This window comes from Varanus komodoensis, unplaced genomic scaffold (assembly GCF_004798865.1).
Source record: "Varanus komodoensis strain SLA01 unplaced genomic scaffold, ASM479886v1 scaffold18_3, whole genome shotgun sequence".
NCBI lineage: Eukaryota > Metazoa > Chordata > Lepidosauria > Squamata > Varanidae > Varanus > Varanus komodoensis.
Genome location: NW_025335549.1, coordinates 12799918 through 12811947, shown reverse-complemented (window position 1 = coordinate 12811947; position 12030 = coordinate 12799918).

The following is a 12030-nucleotide window of genomic DNA, read 5'->3' as shown; positions in this document are numbered from 1 at the left end:
TGCTACATGCCAGCAGCTCTTCTGAATACTCAGTCCTTGGCCGGAGTGGTCACGGCTGGCTGTGTGGTCTAAACGAGGCTTGTTGAAGGGGGAAGCAACCTTGAATAACCCATGATCGCCTGTAGGGTTGTTTCAGGCCATTGCCCCCTTCCACCCAGCCCTGCTGCCCAGGTTTAGATAACATTGCAAACCATGGGTTAAATCACTGGAATTCGGTAAACTCAGTTGTCCAGAAGCTGGAATCCATGAATGAATCTGCCATATGTAACCAGTGTTCGGCCAGGACCAGCGTCAAAAGTAGGCTTTGGAGCCCACTTGTGAGAGTTGCTCCCCCGCTTCCCCACGGCCACCTCCCTCCTGCTGAGGTCCAGGCAACAGAACTGGCGAGAAAAGGAAGCGGGTGCCAGTGCAGACCCACCTGGTCCAGCAAGCAATTGGAAGAGGGCGAGGGGAAAGTGGGGTTTGTGGCAATGGTGGTGGGAAGGGGATCGCACTAAGGAAGGGGTCCATTGTGTCCCTTGCCCGGGGGTCCGCAGAAACCCTTGGTGTCCTCCGTACTGCCTCTCGCTCGGCACTTGACATGCACTGGCGTGGCTCTCCACAGGTGCAGGCAGGAGGTTTTGCTGCCCGTCCTGGCGATGCTGGGGGCACGGGGAAGGGAGCCTGGGACCCAGCCTGCAACAAGGCTGCATGCAAAGAGGCTCGTGTGCCACTGAGTCAGGCTGCTTCCCTTTGCCCCCGTAACTTCTCAGCCGGTTTCCCAGTGAGCGGTTTTCTTCTGCAGCAAGGGGCTTTGTCTTAAAATCAAGCAAAGCCTGCACGGCAATTTCTGATTTTTCAAACTGCCATTTGTTCAGGATTGGGGGAAGGGGTGGGGGAGAAACAAAAAAGCCACGCCAGCAACTGTGTGCGCAGATCTCCCTGCTAGTCGGCCTCTCCCTCGCCACCCCCAGCCCTCCTTTCATGCAGATGTGATTCTTGAGTTACATGCCAGGGCCTGCGATGTCTGATGTCTTCTGATGCCAAAGCCTCCAGAAGCAGTGCTCCAAATGTAAAGAAAAGCAGAGCGCCTAGTAGGGCAAAGTTGAAAGAGACGGAGAAAAGGAGGGGGTTGTTCCACACGACGCCAGAGCTTTTTGTGTTGCTCTTGCAGAGTGCTTGACAAGATGGACTTTCTTGGATCAAGGGTATTTCTTGCAAGCCCGCAGGACAAACCACAGTCTAGTCTGCTTCATGGAAACGTGAAAATGAAAAGGGAAAACGGCACAGCGCCTGGATTGTGCCCTGGGGGGCCCATATAGAGCAACCCTCTTCTGAATGCGGCGCTGACGCTCTTTTTCCCTCTGGCCAAGTTGCTGCTGAGTCTTGCAGCATTTCTGTTTGCTGTTTTCACAGCAGCCCAGGAGCTGCGGTCAGTTTTCTCACATCCCATGCACAGCCATCGTGGTCTGCCAAAAGCGTAGCTGAAAAGATTCATTATTTGTCATTTAGCACCTTTAATACATTTACCTAGGGGTCGGTCCCTGGATCTAAGAGTTACAAATGGTGAGGCGTGGGCTTAACTTTTTTTTGTTTAGTTAACTTATAATGAAATCAGGAAGCATGAGTGTACACCTTGATGTGTTTGCACTCTCTGTGTGTGTACAAATAGCCAATTCATCGCAAGAGGAAAATGTATTTGTCCCCAACCACCCTGTATGGGGCTATGCCTAGGAGGAACTCGTGGAAAAAATGGATTTGCAGTTTATGTACTTAACGGGGTTCCCCCGCTTTTCCTAACAAAGGATTATTGTTAGCAAAATGAACAAAAATAGAAATGTTAGTTTAAAGACACAAACCACAAAAAGATGGGCATGCCTTTATATAGCTCTACTTTGAGAGGGGTGGGATGTTGGAACAGTCAGGCTCGAAGTCCTGTGATCCCAGAAGAACTTTGAATTCATCCGTTTCTGTAAGGAAGAAGGAATTTTGGATTAGACAACCTTCAGATCTCTTTCAACTCGGCAGGCCAGTCCTGGAGTGGGCAATGGCAAGTTAAGCAAAGGAAAGGCAGACTAGAATCATACAGTGTGGATTGCCAAACCCGGTCTGGATGCTGGATATGAAGCACTGCTCTCCTCCTGGGCAATAAAGTCAGACCGGCCTACCCTACAACACCGTTGCGGGGATCAAAAGGAGACCGATCTGTGATGACCACCTTGAGCTCCATGGAGGAAGGGTGGGATGAAATGTGGCAACCTACACAATAATCAACGTACTAAGACCAGGTAAGTGCTTTTCTCGGGTGGGAAAATATTCCGCCCAAGGAAGATGGGATCTTTTGGATTGCAGAGAACTCTTAACTGGACAGATTAAAAAGGGGGCTGTTACACAGGATTTTGTGTTGATGCCCCAAGCAGCATTCTGTGTGCCTGGAAGGATTTTGCATACACTTTTGTCAACAAATGCTGCCATATAATTACCTAATCAAGGGTCAAAGTTCTTATTTGCTCTTGTGTTATCGAGGCAGGTTAACCAGTGGTCTCTCTCCGTTATTGTGAATGGCTGTTAAAATGACTCATTCAGTGGGAGAAGTAGAAAGGCCGTGGGCGAGTGGGCTTGAGAGACGAGGCAGCATCTCTTGAAGAGCCACCGTTGCAGCACAACAGCTGGAGTAAGCCAGGGGCCAGGAGGGGCCCTCCGGTTGTATTAGCTTTCAATTCCCATCACTCCCAGCCTTCATGGCCAGGCAGCCCCACAATACTGGAGGTCATCAGACTCAGCTGGAGAGGGCCTCTGTAAGCCTCTGGTTTTGTGTCTCATCAACGCCTTTTTATATGTAGTTATAACACTTTCGTGTGCATTATGAAACCAAAATCAGCCTGCAAAGAGCTGAAACAAAGATTTAATCTGTTTCCAGGAGCATCATCCTTTCTATTTTTACTCTAGAGTAGGAGAAGAAGCCTGTTGCAGAACTGGATTCCAGACTGGGGTGGTACTTCAAAAGGGAAAAAAAAAATCCAAACTGGGGTCACTTTTCCTACTTTGACTAAGAACGGAAGAAAGCTGTAATCTCAGTTTTGGCCTGAAGATTTCATTTCATCTTCATTACTGCATTTGTGTATTGCCTAACAGCCGAAGCTCACCACATGGTTTACCATGATTAAAACTTGATAAATGCATATCAGCATACAGTCTAAAGAACACTTTGAAACCGTCAACAAAAAAATCAAGACCTCATTAAAAACGTCATGATAGGCCACCAAATACCTCACAGGAAAAGGTCTTATCCCGAGACTCAAAAAAATAGCAATGGTAATATAGCCCCCAAAGGCTGGCTTCTTCAGGGAGAGAATTGAGGGGATACCACCAAGAAGGCCCTCTCCCTTGCTGCTACCTTTTGAGCATCCCCCAGAGGAAGTACCTGGAGATGTGCCTTGTTAGATGGTGAATTCAGGGGTTGGTAAGTTCACGCCAGGAGAGGCCTGATGATGTGGACAAGGTGCTTGGACAAGTACATCCTACCACTTGCTTACTAGACCCATGCCCATCTTGGCTACTTAAGAAAGCCAAGGACGGATTGGGACCTGGATCCTGGAGGTGGACAATGCCTCTTTAAGAGACGGCCGGGTACCTGCCCCTTTAAAGGAGGCAGTGGTCCGGCCACTCCTAAAGAAGGCATCCCTGGATCCAGAGGTGGCCGCCAATTATAAACCGGTGGCCAACATCCTGTTCCTGGGCAAGGTGCTAGAGCGGGTGGTGGCAGGACAACTCCAAGCACTCTTGGATGAAGCTGATTATCTGGACCCATTTCAGTCTGGCTTCAGACCCGGGTATGGCACTGAATCTGCCTTGGTCGCCCTGTACGATGACCTGTGCAGGGAGAGAGACAGGGGGAGTGCGTCCCTGTTAGTTCTCCTGGACCTCTCAGCGGCTTTTGATACCATCGACCATGGTATCCTTCTGGATAGGCTAGCGGGATTGGGGGTCGGAGGCACTGCTTTGCAGTGATCCGCTCCTATCTCAATGACCGGTTCCAGAAGGTGGTGCTGGGGGACTATGGCTCTGCACCATGGCAGCTATGCCATGGAGTACTGCAGGGGTCCATTTTGTCCCCCTTGCTATTCAACATCTACATGAAACTGCTGGGAGAGGTCATCAGGAGGTGTGGGCTGTGGAATCATCAGTACGCTGATGATGCCCAGCTCTACCTCTTGTTTTTCACCAATCCAGGTGAGGCAGTGGCTGTGTTGAACAGGTGCCTGGCTGAGGTAATGTGCTGGATGAGGGCCAATAAACTGAAGCTCAGTCCAGACAAGACGGAGGTCCTGTTGATGGGTGGCTCGGGCCTCGGGATGGGGGACTTGGGCCTTGTCCTAAATGGGGTTGCACTCCCTCTGAGGGACAGGGTTCGCAGCTTAGGAGTGCTCCTCAACCCTGAGCTGTCTCTAGAAGCTCAGGTGATGGCGGTGGCAAGGAGCGCTTTCCTTCAGCTTCGGCTGATCCATCAGCTGCGTCCTTTCCTGGAGAATGACTGCCTGGCGACAGTGACACACGCGCTGGTAACTTCCCGATTAGATTTCTGTAATGCGCTCTACGTGGGGCTACCCTTGAAGACGGTCCGGATACTTCAGTTGGTGCAGAATAGAGCTGCCAGGTTGCTGATGGGGACTGGGCGTTGTTCTCATATAACCCCAGTTCTCTGTCAGCTCCACTGGCTCCCGATTGAAGTCCGGGCCCAATTCAAGGTGTTGGTTATGACCTATAAAGCCCTAAATGGGTTGGTACCTGGATTTCTAAAGGAACGCTTGCACCCATATATACCCTCCCGCCCCTTGAGTTCAGCAACGGATGCCCTTCTCTGGGAACCCTCTGTGAATGATATTAGGAGGGTGAGTACCCGGAGGAGGGCCTTCTCTGCGGTGGCGCCCCATCTATGGAATGTGCTCCCCACAGAGGTCCGTCTGGCACCGTCGTTATTTGTTTTTAGGCGCCAGGCTAAGACCTTTTTATTTAAAACTTATTTTAATTGCTAAATTATTGTATTAATTAGGATTTTAAAATTTTTAGCCGAGAATGCACCAGGGGTTTTTAAATGTTTTTTTCCTTCTTTTAATCGTTATATTATTATTACTATTTTTGTATGTTTTTTGTATTCTTTGTGAGCCACCCTGATGCTTTGTTGCGATGGGGGCGGCATAGAAATGTTTTAAATAAATAAAAATAAATAAGATGCTCTTAATGGACTTCATGGGTCCACCTTCTCATCTCCACAGTCCCCAGCTGATACTTGGCCTGCTTCTCATCCTCCTCATCCTCTCCTGCTCCTCACCTCCACCACTGTTGCCCAAGCCAGATCAACAGGCAGGTGAGCGAGTCTGTTGTGAGAGGACTCTTGTCAGCAGGGACTTGCTGAACTGTGGGCCCTCAGCAGGTGCCCTGCTGCACCTGCCTTTGATGCTGGCCCCGAACTGGCCCCACAGACACTCCTTGGAGCTCATTTTGGAAGGTGGCAGCAGCTGCAGCACATGAAATCCTGGCTGCGTGCAATGTGCTCGTAGAACTCAAGTGCAGGGTGGGGAAGAGGGATCTGAGCTCAGAATGCTGTTTCCAACTTTGGATTTGGGGAACCAGAGAATCTCCTGCCACCCCCCAGCAAGTGCTATCTAGGATTGCTCTATTAGAAAAGAAAGAGCAGCAAGATCCCTAGAGGAGAAGCAATGCCCAGAGCAAACCCACAAGGGCTGGCAGGCAGCAATGGAATGAAGCATTGTCGTAAAGGCCATGTCTGTAGGACTGGAACCCTGAGCAAGAGCACTCCGTGCTGGGACATTTTGCTGCGTGTCCCATTGGTGGAACGTGGTGGCCAAGTGCCAGAGGTCCATGCTACATGTTGCTGTGAGATGTGGTTCTGTGGAATTCTGCCCAAGGGATGCCACACTCTCTTACCATACCAGCGTCCAAGGAATAACCAGGAACCCCACCAAAGCACTGACCCAATCTCTACGCATGAAAGTGGTGTGCATTCTGCTCTGGGAACACACACAATTTGATGGCTCCAGATCTTGAATGGCTCAGATGTTACATATGTCAGAGTCAGCGGAGGAGGGCAGCACTGGAAAAAATATGTGGCTGCAAATCTGCAGTTTCATTTTAAGTCAAACCAGAAAAGCCTTCATCAGAATATACAAATATGGCCCTGATTGTTTCCAAACAGTAGCATAAAGGAACCCACTAAAAGCATTCATGCACACAAATAATCTGCATAACTAGCATTTCCCCGGCTGCCTGGGAAGACCTGGTTTCTTTTCTGTGCCTCTAAGCTGTAATTCCCAGCTTCAATTTTTGAAAACACTTCATTAGCATCACACCAGAGGTCCCTGGGATCACATAATGCTCTTCTTTGAAGTTGTTCTAATGCTGCAGACCACTTTTGATGGTCTGGGAGCTGGGTGGGTGGGGGAATCATAAGACCCAGAGCAGTCAGATGATGGTTTTGCTATTCACCCGAGTTCGCAGGCTGAGAAGCCAGTGCTCTTCTGTACTCTTGTGGAGGAGGGGTGGAAAACAATTAAAACAACACCCTGCGTAGGACTGGGCTTTCGGATGATGTTGTTTACTTTTTAATATTAAGCACACATCAGCCCGACTCAGATGGAAACCACTGTCTCCCCACTGAAGTTTTTGATCAGGTCTTGAGTTTTGTTGTTGATTGTTTAAAACCACAGTCTGGACATGTTTGTTCACACATGCTGCCAGAAGCCGAAGTCTCAAGGCCGGGGAATAGGAACACGGGGAGCTATCCTTGGTCCGCCTAGCCCAGTGTTGTTGGCACTGGCTGGTAGCAACCTCTTCCAGGGATTTCAGGCAGGAGTTTTTCCAGCTCTTCCACTCCTTCTGAATGACTCCAGCCCCTTGGCTACAAACCTGTGAGACGGTTTTCCTTGTTCTATTCATGCAGAGGAATCTCGGTGCCTGAAATCTTCTTTGCTAGTTACAGTTAATTCAAAATGATTGTTGGGAATCCCAGGAAATGCAGTCCCTCTTCTCCAGTACTGTGAACCTGGCCTGGCTGTAGCTCTCCAAGATTGCAGACCTACCTGGGCTGCTGGGACCCACCTGGGCTGTGCCTCCTCTGCCATCCTGCGGCATTGCCAGCAGGTCGACTGCAGCTCGCTGGCTCTCCTGCTCACACACGCAAATCCCTTCCCTCATTCCTGATCCCTGCCTGCTGTAACCTCTTATAGGACACACATCTGCCTCTGAAACCCAAAATAGAGACCCAAGACTGACTGTGGTTTCAGACTCTTGCTTGGAAGCAAACTACATTTTGCACTAACTCGGGCAGATTGATATCTGGTGACAAACCATGGCTATCGTGATCTGAATGTGTATGTTGCGGGACACCTTGAATGGGAGCACGGTTCCCTAGAGAAGCATCTCTAGGGAGAGGCCCAAAGGGGGCTGCTTCTGGGCATCGGCTCATCCAGTTAGGGTGTAATCCTACACAGCTGTACTCCGCAAAAGCCCCCCCCCCCGCCGTGACTTGCTCCAAAGTAGGCGCATATGCCTTACGCAGCATCCCTACACCCGCTCGCCTGGGAGTAAATCCTCTTGATCTCAGTTACACTTACTTCTGAGCAGACATGTTTAACGTTGCACCCTTCCTTAACCACGATATCTCACTAGCTCTCGGTTTAAAAAAATAAGTGCACCTTCCCCAACCAGTTTCCAATAAGACTTGCTGCGCAATCTGTTGCATGTTTACTCTGCGTTCATTCCCACTGTGTCCAAAGTACCTCTAGCGGGATTGTTGCCTCTGGTTCGCCTTTGTTCACAGCAGATACGCTCTCTTGCAACACCACCAACAATCCTTTTGTTACTGATAGGGGTTCAAATAAAGCAGAAAGCAGTAGCCGTTAAGCACGGGGAAACCCGTTCTGCAGAAGAGCAGAGAAACCTTTTAACGGAACAGCAGTGGGACCGAAAGAGAGAATGCCGTTGCTGTCTCTTTTGCGTCTATTTTTCTGAAGATTTTTAAAAACAGGAAAGCAAGAGCAAGAGTCCACATTGCTATTTTACCACTTCAAAAGATGCACAGATCCCTTTGGCAGGCAAATCTCTCCAGCGCCAGACAGTTGCAATGTTTATGCTGACTATTGTGTCTGAATGACCCTTAAACTGGTTGTGCATGTCTTAGCAGACTGGAGGTTTTTCAGTGCCAGATGCACAGATGAAATTCCAGCTTACAATATAAACCTAACCAATTTGAAGATACTTGTGAGGTACGTACTGCAGCTCAGAGATTTAAGGCCCAACTCTGTACATGTTTAGATGCAAAAGTCCTATAAAACTCAGTACTTCAGTGCTGGAATTATAGGACTTTCTGCTGTCCAAAGATACACAGGGATAGAATTGCACCTTCCGCAACCCAACACGGAGACCATCCGCCACGCGTGCAAGTGAGGAGTATCTGAAACTTTCCGGAGTACATGTAGGTGAGTATTAAAAGAAGGGAGAAGCATAATAGTAAAGGTTTGAGTATTTTTTGTTGTTAGTATCTTGAACACAAGGTTTGGCCAAAAGACAGGATGAGTGAGAACTTGTTGGTATGAATAAGACAGAAACATCCATATTGACTCATGTCCTGCCAAGTGCAATGCTTTTTGGAGAAACCATCTGCCACATTTCCCTTCAGAGTGTGTCCCACTGAATAATGGAATCATAGAAAGGTAGAGTTGGAAGAGGCCAGGAAGGCCATCAGGTCCACCCCCTGCTGTTGCAGGACACCACGTTACACCATCCCACTCAGCTGGCTGCCCAGTTTCACCTTGCATGTCTCCAGTGTCACTGACGCACTCTCCAGGGCAGGAGAGCAAACATCAGGTCTGGGGGCCTAGCCTGCCCAGGGGTTCTTCTTCCTCCCCCAGACATTGTCCCTTTGGTGGACTTCCAGCTCCTGACACCATTCTAGAAGATTGAAACCAGGCCTTTGCTAAGGCTTGGTGTGGCAGGAAAATCTTTAGAGTATGCATGGCGTTTTGGCTCCACCTCTTTTGTCTTCAGCCTGCCCATTGCTGGAAGGCATCCCACATGGATGACTTCAGAACGGAAATCAGTCCGGGGACCAAAAGGTTTGTTTGGCACTTCTTACCTCTGCCAAACCTGGGCTTTGGGATATGTATCCTGTTTATGAGTCAACCCCATTACTCAGCTAGGTATAACAAAAGCCTTCTGCAAACAACAGACATCTGCCCAGATGTGCCAAAGAAAACAAAGTCCATGCAGCTATACAATATGCATCAAAATATAAAGACGTAACACCCGGGCTGCTCTGGACATCCATCCACAACACAGAGGCCATTTCTTGGTTTGCTGTTAGGTGCAGAGATTTAATTAGGAAGCAAGGAAATCCTGTTTGAGGAAGGAGCGTGGTGGAAAGAAAAGGGCGATGGGGCCAGGGGAGCAGAACACTCAGAATTTTCCTGGCCTCGTGGGGTAGCGTCAGGATAAGCGTGTTGTGAGTGGCACCGCCTTCGCCTTCCTTCGCAGATCCGCTGTGCTTTCCTTTCCTTGGTCAAACACAGTTTAAACAAACATAACATCTGCTGCAGAGATTAAATCTTCACTGCTGCGGGATTTAATCAGGCAGTGAGAAATGCAGCCTTCCAAGGCCCTTTGGAAAGACCAGGATATAAATGTAATAATAAATACAGTAAAGGTAAATAAATAAGGACACAGTCCTATGTAAGTTTAGACCAAAAAAAGGCAGAGAGAGTTGTATGCCTTTTTCTGTCTAAATATGCAAAGGATTGCAGCCTAAATCAATAACCATGTAGAGCAGACCTCCTGATCCAAAGATGTGCCTCACCATCCAATGATATTATGTGTGTGTGTGCATTGCAGGAGCCATGTAAATGCAGGGAATACCTGAAGAGGGCTCAAGTTCATAAAGAGACGTACTCTGCACTGTGTTGATCTCACGCACCCATCCACAGATGACATTCCTGTCTCTTTAAGCTCAGAAAATAGCATCTGCCCCGAGACATGTACATGTCCTTGACAGGGAGAACCCATTCTCCCAGTGATCTCTGATTCAGGACTATTATAGTAACAGAACTGGAAAGGGGAAAGGAAGGAAGGAAGGAAGGAAGGAAGGAAGGAAGGAAGGTTGCCTGCCTGCCTGCCTGCCTGCCTGCCTGCCTGCCTGCCTGCCTGCCTGCCTGCCACCACCCCACTATCCGTCCATCATCCAGAAAACATTGTTCCAATTAAGGAAATTAGAGGTAAACCCCAACAAAGCCTGGGCAATTGGATGCAGGGTTGCTTTGTTTGTCCTAAACTGTATCTCATTGCCTGAGTGACTGTTGGAGCTTATCAGAAGAAACATTCTTGTGAGTGTAAAAGCAAAAGTAGGCGCCCATTTCCTCACCTGATATTCTCATCTAACCATGCTGGTGGGGGTCGGGGTTGGGACTGCTTGGCATGCCAGCTTGACTCAAGCCATAGGTTGCTAACAAGGCTGAAATCAATGTTTCCATCTCATTGTTTACTATCTTGAGTCCGCCCACAATAGGACCGTAGTGCCAAGAGTCCCTGCTTTGCACACAGAAGGTCCTTAGCTGCCTCTTTGGCATCTCCAGGTCAGGATGCAAAAACTCCCACCCAAAATTCTGGGGAGCGGCAGCCAGTCAGAGGAACGCTGGAAGCTGCCTTTCACTGGGTTCGCCTAGCACAGCATTGCCAGCACTGACTGGCAGCATCTCTGCAGTGTTCCGGGCAGGCAGCTTTTCCTAGCCCAACCTGGTGGCCGAAACCAGACCCTTTTGTGCAAAACTTTTAGTTCTGCTAATAAGCTCTGGAAGGCACCTTAGAGTGAGGGCCAGAGTTGGACCCTCCACCTCAGTTTTGTGCACAGCGGCTGCCCTTGCCTGGCACCCTCCAAATGGGCTGGACTACAGTGTCCATCACCCTAAGCCAGCAGAGGCTGTGGTCTAACACATCCAGAGGGCACCAGGACGGGGGAGGCATGCCTACAGTGGCTGTGTCAAGTCCCGTCCAGAGCAGCGGATTGGACCAAGGGCCTCCTTGGCCCCTTCTAGCACTAACACTCGATGGTTCTTTCAGGGGTCCAGAGGCCAGGATTGAACCATGACCCTTCTGCACACAAAGCAGGTGCTTTACCACTGCCACAGTTGGCTACACCGGGGCAAAAACGGCCATACTGGGATGGGGTTTCCCAGTTGGCCAGCTCCCTGCTGAGCAGGGTCAGGCCTGTGTTCAAATGCGGGCAGGAGACGAAACCTTTTCTTGACAGAATTCTGCCACAAACAGGAAACGAATCCAAAGTGGTTGGTAGATCTGCCATTTTAGTAAAGCTACAAAACGACATCTCAGTTTTTGTAGGCTTGCCTTTTGAAGGTGACTTAACCGAGAGCAGAATTAACACAATATTTTTGAGCATCCTGAAAAAGGGATGCAGGAGGTTTTCCCTTCCTTTGCCTTGGTTGATGGATCCAATTTCCAAGCCAGGAGGGACAGTTGGGAAGGCGCGTACTGCCATCTGGTGACCAGAGGCACAACTAGTGTTTGTGAGGAATTCTGATTTTCTGTGGCCTGGCCTGAGCCAGCCGCTGTGGGCTCTTTGCTGCTCAGAGAAAGCACTGCTACTCCCCTGCACTATTCAAACAGCCCTGCTGCGTGCCAGCTTGCAAGCGCGACCAGCTACACCTCCTCCCTGGCGTTCCCTTGCTGCAGACGCCATGTGGGTAGAACTCCTCCTCAATGCCACCAAGCTTCCAAAGCTGCAGGTGGGCACCAGGAAGGTGGTACACACAGAGAAGAAAGGATGGGCAGAGCAGGCAATCACAGCTCAGCCCCAGCTGCCTCAGCAGCTGCTGGGCAGACCTGGATAGTCGAGAAGGCAGGCTAGAACATCTGCTGCCACAACAGCCACTCTTGCCAGGAAACTCGATGAAAGAAACCAGGAAATGGCACAGAGACATGAAAACCGAGTTCAAACAGGCCATGAAGGGTGGTCACCACACCACA